Raw genomic sequence first — 9180 nt, 5'->3', positions numbered from 1 at the left:
TTAGCGCACGTAGAGTTGTACATGCCCGGCCGACACGGGGTAACTATGACCACCACACAGGCTGGAACTTTGAGCTCCGACTTGTGTGATGTCCATTGTTACCACGGGAAACTTAGCTGAAAGTTACCGGGCGCGTCCACAGGTTGCGGATGGTGGAAAGCTCCAAGCTGCTCGCCACAAAGAGGGATACATGTGCAATACCACAAAACCCATGCGGTTGGGGCGCTGCGCCAGTAACCCGCCCTAGGAAATGTATGAGAACTACTATGGGACACAAAGGAATAGTAACAACGGATCCCCCAACGTTGACGACCCATTCAAACGAAAAAAGGACCATGATTTGTAGATCTGCACCTGGAATGTCTGCACTCTCTATAGACAAGGTGCATTATACTGGCAGATGTATTAGAGAAGTACAAGGCCGACCATACAGTAAGTGCGATGGACTGGGAATGGCGTCACAACAGCACCAAACGGTGACGAACGAGGCATGAATTTGGCTGTGGATTTGTGGTTAGACGGAGACTGAAACACCTTGTCTCCAGCTTTACTCCGGTGGATAAGAGGCTAGAGACACAATCCGCATAAAAGCCAAATTCTTCAACATTAGCCTTATTTGTGCTCATGCCCTGACGGAAGACAACGACGAGCAGACGAAGGATATTTTCTACGAGTCCGTCTATGACGCTGAACGCATGGGTTCAAATCCTGGCGAAACCATCAGAAACATTGAGCTTAAACTTGAATCGGACTGCGCTCATTGATATGTGAGAAGTTTGCCCTGTTCCTTAGTGGAATGTTCATGGGCAAAAGTTTGCATTTGCCTAGAGAGAGAATTTGACCACTGCCCCGCCCGTGATATTAAAATCGTTCTGGGAGATTTAAATGCGAAGATAGGGAAGGAAGACATTTTTGGTCCAATAGTCGAAAAGTTTAGCCTCCACGAGATAAAGTCCAGTAATGGGTTGAGGCTGATAGATTTCGCCGCGGCAAAAAACATCGTACTTAGTAGCACCAGATTTCAATTTGAGAGAAAGATTCTTCGTAAAAATATAAGGACCAGTTTGCGTTAATGGAGAATATAGGCGTCATTTGAACCGTGACCTGTATGAGCTGTATGACGGCGACAGCAAAGTTACCGCCTCAAAATGCAACGGCTGCGTTGGCTAGGTCATGTTTTCAAAATGGATTAAGATGCTCCAGCAAAGAAGTCTTTGGAAGGCAAACCATCGATTCAAATAAAGATTTCATGCATTTTTCTGAATTTTCACCCTTCACTCTATATAGTGCAAATCACGATTAATCGGTTCCTCTTATCACTTATTGCACGTTATCGATAACTTACCAAACAACTTTGAACATTTGAATTGCACTGGATAGGACTAAAATAAAACAGCAAATATGGGGCTCAAATAAAAGGTCATTGGTAGTAGAGTACGAATCTGATATAAATTTTAAACACCAAGTCTTTCATAAAAAAAGCCCCAAAACTGACACGCAGGTACACCGGGACAATTTGGGACTTAAATGAAAGTTCAATATGTTGTTCTATAAAATCGCATTCTTTTAGAGGTTACGCTCTCGTCTCTTTCGCCTCTTTTCTAGCTCTTCTTTGGCATGTTGATCCCGCAATGCCTTTCGACGTTTTAAATCTCCATCCTCAGCATTTGATACCATATCAGGATGATGTGTCTCCTCCCCCGGTATTAAATTGTAAGGGCCATGAAAATATGAATGGCGGCCATCTGCCCATGGAAAGCGTTTTGAGCGTCTATACATATATTCATAAGGCACGTACTGTGGATGAAGTTCCTCGTGCGGAGAAGTTAAAACATGGTAGGCCAAGGCCATGATGAGAGGAAACATGCAAAAGGATAATATGCGATATGGTTTGCTATTGCCATGTGGGATGTCAATATGACCACATTTTTCCACAATGGAAGTATCGCATGAATGTTGTGGCTTTTCCGAACATGGCCTACATTTGGATGCGAAAGATTTGCTGACCAATGCTTGGGTGGTGGAGAATTTGGTTCTCATATTGACAGCAGAGTTGGTCCACAACTTGAAAGTCAATCTTTTTAAGGCCGAGTTGATGACAGATAATTTTGAAATAAGACCAGACATGATTGTTTAAGAAATTAGAAAGATTTTGAAGGGAAAAACAAAAGTGGTTTGTTGATGTGTTTTCAATTTCTATTGATTTTTAAACATTTTTATTTAATTTTTTTTCGAGAAACAGGTGCTTGCGGTTCTATTATAATTTAAAAAGTTGTAAGGTATGTGATAAGGACAATCTACACCTCCTCTAAGTCTTCAACAAATTCCCCAGGTTGTTTTCTAAACTTGATTTTTCTTGTGACCATGGAAGTTTTTGTAGCCTTTGCGACTTCGTTGTTCATTTCTTTCAAGTGATATATTAATTCCGATTGAACATTTCCATGACATGCAAATATTGCCTCTTTTCCTGATTCTAGTTGTAGGGATTTCAATATATTTTGCCATATACGGACAGAAGTTATATCGTGTAAAGCCAGCACCATAAGGCTAAATGCAATGTATATGTACATATATTGCCGACATGGTGGTAGTGGGCCGAGAATTACCTTTGGATACCCATACTGAACTTATCGGTCCACTTTTGATTTTGGTTTGATCCATGTTAGCATTATGTCGTGAAACTGAGGTCTATTCAGGGATTCCACACATTTCGTTAGGCACTTCGACCTCACTATACTAGAGCCCGGGGCCTTGAGGGCTGCCATATACACACATACTGATTTAGACCGGGCACGGGATGATTATAAGCACCACATCAACTGAAACTCTGAATTCCAATTACTTTGGCATTTCGAGAAACTCAGCCGATAGCTACCGGGCGAGTCCACAGGTTGCGGTTAGTGAAAGGCTTCGTATACGGAGTAGCTGCAATTGAAGTCGCGGACAATCAGCGGTATCGAAGGGAGAGTCTCCGTGAGAAGCCGGGCGGCAACGGCTTTTGCTTAAATACTGAGTGCCTGTGATACTCGGTGTGACAAGGCTAACTATTGGCGCCTTTTAATAACATCAGCAACAACCACTGATTTCGAAAACTGTGAATCCCTTCCCAGAATTTCTTTTGCGTCTATCGTTATGGCACATATGTAGCTCTGCCTGAAAGGTTGTATGTGCCGTAGTATAGCCCAAGACAAATTTATTCAGGTAGACTGGATAAATTCGACTCAGCAAACAGCTGAGTACAATTTTTTCTCGCGGAGTACACTATCTGTCAACGAGATTTCATAACGTTCGGTGGTGTGTGTGCTTTATAGTTAAGAAACATAGCACACACAAGCAAAGAAAAATGGCGGGAACTAGTAACATACTTAAAATCAGAGTTGCACTTAGCACTGATTTTAACAGATGTGCACTCAATTTGTTGTTGTTGTTAAATTTGTCTTGGAATAGCCCCAACCCAGTCCCTGTCTCCTGAAACCCTCCTCAGTCTGCCCACCGCATCCATAGTTTCCAGAAGGGAATCTTGGCCGTATTCTGTCCCCCATACAGCTCAGGGCGGTGACTGTCGACTCATATCCTCGTTGTTAAATGCCCTCTCAATATTCGAGAGGGCCGCCATTGCGTACTCCTTCAGTTGGAAAGACGTCTCAACTTCCCGCATTTCTGCTGTTGTTAAAATTCGTCCAAAAATTAGTAAATTGGAAAAATTTGACTTTCTGTGCTAGTAAAATTTGAAGATAATATTGAATATATAAATTTCTCAAATTTTTTTTCAATTTTTTTATCTTTTTACCACATGAAAATAGCAGAAAAAGTTTATTATTATAGCAAAAAAGTACTGCTGTTCCAGGTTGGACTCTTGGTAAAGGAGGCCATCATCAGATACCGTTTTGGTATGGAGACCTCAATGGTTAAATTATAGACTAAATTGAAGATGTTTGACAGTGAAACAAAACACGAAACGTGCGTGAGCTGTTTAAACCAGTGTTGCCAATAAGTAATAGCAAAAAACTCGCCCTTTAGAACTCATTGTACATCAATTTCACCGAAAACGGGGAAAAATAAAAAATAAAGACGTATCATGAACAACTAAGTGCTCAACAAATTTTTAGTTTTTTTTAAAGGAATTGAAAAGAGACAAGGGCATTTTTATGGGCCGGATCGCTGATGGAGACAGAACGTGATACGGAATCAATGAGACTTGATTTGCAATGGGTTTTGTTGACAGATTTTCGTTATAGAACTATCGAATAAACCTTCGATAGTTCTATAAGTTTTGTCAATAAAATTTACACTAAAAAATGTCAATTTATTGTTTATTAAAATTAAAAAAAAAATTAAAACCTATGTACGTCCAGTAGAGGGTGAAATTCATTTTCTTGCTTTTGATTGGTTATATGTATTATCCTTATATCTCCATCCACATCACATCTTGGATTCAAATACTTTTGTAGTAGTGTGTAGTTTCGCAGAGAACCGTAATGTGGTTCTATGTTGGAGAGCAAAACAAACAGAAAGAAGACCGATTAATGTGAAAATGTATTTTGCCAACAAGTTTGGCCGGAACGAATCATATGTACCCTTCAGCATACAGAAAAGAAAAATAAAAATCGGTTTCAATCACGAAATTAATTGATACGATTATTATTTTTTATTTGGAACTGCTTCAGCCACGAAAAAAATAATAGACATCTAGCCCTCAACGTTTTTGAAAAAAGATCATCCAGAATATATATACTTTATGTGGTCGTAGATAAATATTTCGAGGTGCTACAAACGGATAGACTAGATTAGTATAACCCCATCCTATGGTGGTGAATATAAAAATAGGCGAAGCACCAGACTATTTACGAGAAAATCTAGAATGTGCAGGCGAAGTGCAACCTTTTAACCTTAGAAATAGAGGAGACTTCAGAATTCAAAGAGTGCATACGTCATCGTTACAAAAATCACTGTACTACAAAGGCCTATGGATATATAATGTTCTACCACTGTTCATAAAGAATGAAGGAAACGAACATATATTTTAAAAACAATATGTTGTTACTTAAGAAACAATAATTAAATTTGAAGATAGGGCCAACGTAACTCGCTGTGTCAAAATCAGCAAAATAGGGCAATAAACGCGGCTTCTATTGACCATGGACCTTAAATCGGGAGATCGGTCTATATATGCGTATATCAAGATAATGGCCCATATATCCCAAGTAACAACTTGGCCCGCCTAGGAAAAAAATTTTTAAATCGAAGTTTCAGCCCAATGTCTTATGAGTCGATTATGGATGGTCGAGCATCTAAGTTGCGTTGCCAGAAAATAAAACCATAAAAAAATTAGTACAAATTTTGACATTTTTCTCAGTTTCATCCAAATTGTAAAAGTCATATGCAATTAAATACAGAAATGCAAATTTCTATAACATATTTGGCCGTAGGCAACTCAGCTGAAGTTGCGTTGCAATCGATAATCGACCCATTAATCATTAAAGTCTGTAGTGTGTGTAATGGCGCTTGCAGGTTGAAATTTTTCTTTTTGAAATAGGTCGTTATTTTGAATTTGAATATGATTTTCTGATTCAACGCCATCTTCATGTGGATATGAGTAGGATTGGCTAATAGTATTTATCATATAGTTGACATTTTTCCCCTCATTTGTTTTTTTGGATTTTACCAGAAATTGGAAGGAAAACGTTATCCAAGAACGTTACCGAGGTTTAATACTGGTAGCAAACTTTGGACTCCTTCATTTGGTTTTCTAAAGCTATCGTGGTAAATCGCGAGTGTAAAAGTTCAATTTAGTAACTTGGTGAAAGTTTTTTTTTAAAGTGAATTGACGTTTTTTTTTTTATCCACATTGGTTTTTATTTTTTTTGTGTTGCTTACGAACAAGACACTTGGTGAGTTTTTTTTTTGTTCTCGTTTCACTCTCTCGTTATGAGAACAATTTTTTTCGTTTCTTTCTTTTTTTTTCCGATCAGTGCCTCCTCTTAAAAATTCCTACCATTTTTGGACCATTGGGTCCCATAGAAGAGCTTTGGAGGCTTTCCTCAGGGCTGCCTAAGCCCACAGGATTTTTTGCCTTTTTCTTGCCACCTTTATGAGGTAATACTTTCCCTAACATAATCAAATAAAAGGCTCCCTTTTGATAGCAAAAAAAAAAAAAAATTCAATTTTTACATAGGTTTCTACATATTGTATATTCACGGCACTGTCGAGCACCGCAGAAAAGAAAACCACCGATTGAAACCTGTCCTCGGCTCAGTTCCCTTTTTCTTGCTTCTCAGCAAAATTTTATTGTGGTTTGCTTACACTGGAAACACTGGAGAATTCAGTCTTCTATTGTCGCTGCATCCTACATATCGTCTCTAAACACAGGGGTTCGTTGCCCGACGAAGAAATTAGACCGGATAATATGTGAGATTCGATGAAAGTGTGTAGTTTTATGGCCTGGAAGCCCGAGAATCAATGAAAAGTGGTATAGTTTCGACATAGAAAGCCTGCCAATTAACCCCCTGTCCGTAATCGAACAACAGAAAAACGTACGATTGTTTCGTGATAATTACTGTGAACAAAACTTAACATCTAATAACTGCCTGGAATTATTTTTCTGCCCATCCAACACATAGTATTATATATTTCTTTTTAAATTTTTATATTACTTTTCATTTTGTGAGACAAAATTATAAAATAGTTTTTCTTTAGTATGTGCTAATTTTGCTCGGAGTTGGTGTGATTTTTCTAATAGGTTTTAAAACGGGAAAAAAGTGAACAAGAAATATTGCAAAATTTGCAAAAAAAAAAAAAAGAAAGGGAAAAAATCTGAAAACATAGAATTTAAATAATTAGAGTTGTGAGAGAAAAATTTTGTTGGCAATTCTTGTCCTTTTTTTTTTTTTTTTCTCCTATTTTTTTTATTTCATAAGGTTTTTTTTTTCATTAGTTTTTGCCGAAATTTTGTTCATTTCATTCCCTTCCATAAAGTGTTATTTTACCTGCAATTTATTGTTGCGCAAAATTCTAAAAGCATAGCAAAGATTTGCGAAAACATTTTTTTTTTGGCATGATTACAGTGATCCCGTTTGTTTGTTGCCAAAGAGCACAGGTTGATACACAATCAACATTACATTTGTATAGCTATACTTTTTGTCAAGACTGTTATTTACAGACCATGTTGACTAAAGTTCATAATGTTGCAGAAACAATGTGTTCTTGTGCTTTGCGTTTATAAGTATGCGTGGTGTTTATAAACATCGTTGGAAACAAACCATGTTGCGATATATTTCTCTCGCAACATGTCGCTATGAGTACTGATCATTTTAAACCATTACAACGCAACAATTTCTCTCGCAACACAATGTTTAATTACATGCAAGATCTTCGATCAACATAAAACAAAAAGAGCGGACAAACACGAAAGCAACATTTCTCTCTCGCAACTTTAGGCATTCAATCACCTTTTGTACACAGCACCATTTCAGCCATCCCAGCAACATTTCTCAAGCTGTCGTCAACATTGATACTCTCCTAGATCCAGTTCTGAGAAAGGCCTTTCAACGATGGACCCGATTATAAAGAAGAGAACAAAGTAAGTCATTGATCTTTTCTATGTTGCTTTGATATCATTATTTTTTTTTTTTTTGGGATAAAAACAAATGCTGCTGATCTAGTAAAAGGGTGATCAATTTTGCATTACATTTATTTTTTTTTTTTTTTTTACTGCCGGTTTGTTCAAGTTTTGAATTTTTTTATTCATTTTCAAAAAAAAACGAAAAGAAAAACACAAGGCAAAAATTTAAAAATAACTAAAAAGGAAAATAAGATTATTAATACAGAAAATAAAACAATTTTTTTTATATAACAATTTTGCTAAAAATTACCGCACACCAGTCCGGGGATAAAACTAAAAATACGAGTGTACTTTTATTTAGTTTTTTTCTCTACACTTGCGTATTTACTTTTTTTTTCTCATGTATGCAAATAAGGATCAGTACCATACCTTGCATGAACAGGTTGATTTTCATTATTATTTTTATTTCTTTACTACATTAATATTAATTTTTTTTTCTTAATTTGCTTTAAGTTTGTTTTATATCTTTTTCTTTATTTCTTTTGTTTTTCAATTATATATTTTGAATTTCTAAATTGTCCTAAAAAGTTCGTATTTTTACGATTTTTTTTGTAAATAAAATCAATATGAATTGTGCTTAAATTTTAAATATTTCTGGTTGATTTCAAACATTTAGCAGTAGGGCTTGCTGGTGTGGGCTTGGGATCATAATGACAACCCTTCTCTTATGGACGTATTTTCGCATTATGATCATGGTTGGGTGGGCATCTCTGGCAACAGAACATCATGTTGCTATAAACCATTTGCTGTCTAAACTATCTTCCTCTTTCTTCGCTGTATCTGTCCGCTACTTTTGTATCTGTTGGTTTCTTTCTTTTGCTGTCCAGCCAAGAGATACGCACAGCACACAAAATAGTCTGATGCACGCAATACTGAATGTATTTGTGAGTAACAATGAGCGGAAATAACTATAGTGGAGTTTCTAACCCCCCCATTCCGACGAGCAATAAGGCCGGTGGAAAGCGTGCATTGCCTCCACAAGTTAGCTACCACCATCTTCCGACTTCTTTAAATGTTATATGTTACATTATAAATATAAATGGCGCCCAACGTGGGGCCCGAATGGGTTAATATATCCTTAATTCCACCTTTTTTTTATCCTTTATGAAAAACTGATATAACTCCTTCGGCTCCTTTCAAAATCTTCATTTTTTCCTTTCTTTTGCTTTTACTTTTCTCTATAACTTTTACTTCCTATAGTACCCCTTTATAAGTCAGATTTCGCTGATGGTCAAGAACTTTAATCCATTCTCGACTACTTATAAAGAATGCTATACTAAACCATACTCTCTGTTTGTGTTAAAGTTCGGTTCATTGTCGATTGGATTGCAGTGTCTGGATAATTCTTTAAGCTAGACCTGACCACGGCCCAGAGCGGGTTAACATTCTCAGCCTAACATTTATTTGTGTGAATGTTTGGAGTTTAAGTCTCTAAACCACCAAATATTTTTTTTTTCCTCCTTCCATACTGTCCTTTATGTTTCCTTTTCGTGATATCAAATGGTAACCACTTGCAAGCCTCTGCAGTAAGAAATCAAACAGAAATAAATGATAAATTG

At 37.0% G+C, this 9180-nt stretch overlaps 1 long non-coding RNA gene across 1 annotated transcript; it reads left to right on the top strand.

The window, feature by feature from the left end:
- The first annotated feature begins 5725 nt into the window (after window positions 1–5725).
- Window positions 5726–6892, top strand: LOC131998510 (uncharacterized). The gene is made up of 3 exons (XR_009398752.1): window positions 5726–5891; window positions 5973–6096; window positions 6176–6892. It is a non-coding gene; the product is annotated as an uncharacterized LOC131998510 (long non-coding RNA).
- The last annotated feature ends 2288 nt before the right edge of the window (window positions 6893–9180 follow it).

The sequence above is a fragment of the Stomoxys calcitrans genome, chromosome 1 (genome assembly GCF_963082655.1).
Source record: "Stomoxys calcitrans chromosome 1, idStoCalc2.1, whole genome shotgun sequence".
NCBI classification, from domain to species: domain Eukaryota; kingdom Metazoa; phylum Arthropoda; class Insecta; order Diptera; family Muscidae; genus Stomoxys; species Stomoxys calcitrans.
Note: the sequence above shows the minus strand (reverse complement) of the source record. Positions and strands in the feature narration are given on the sequence as shown.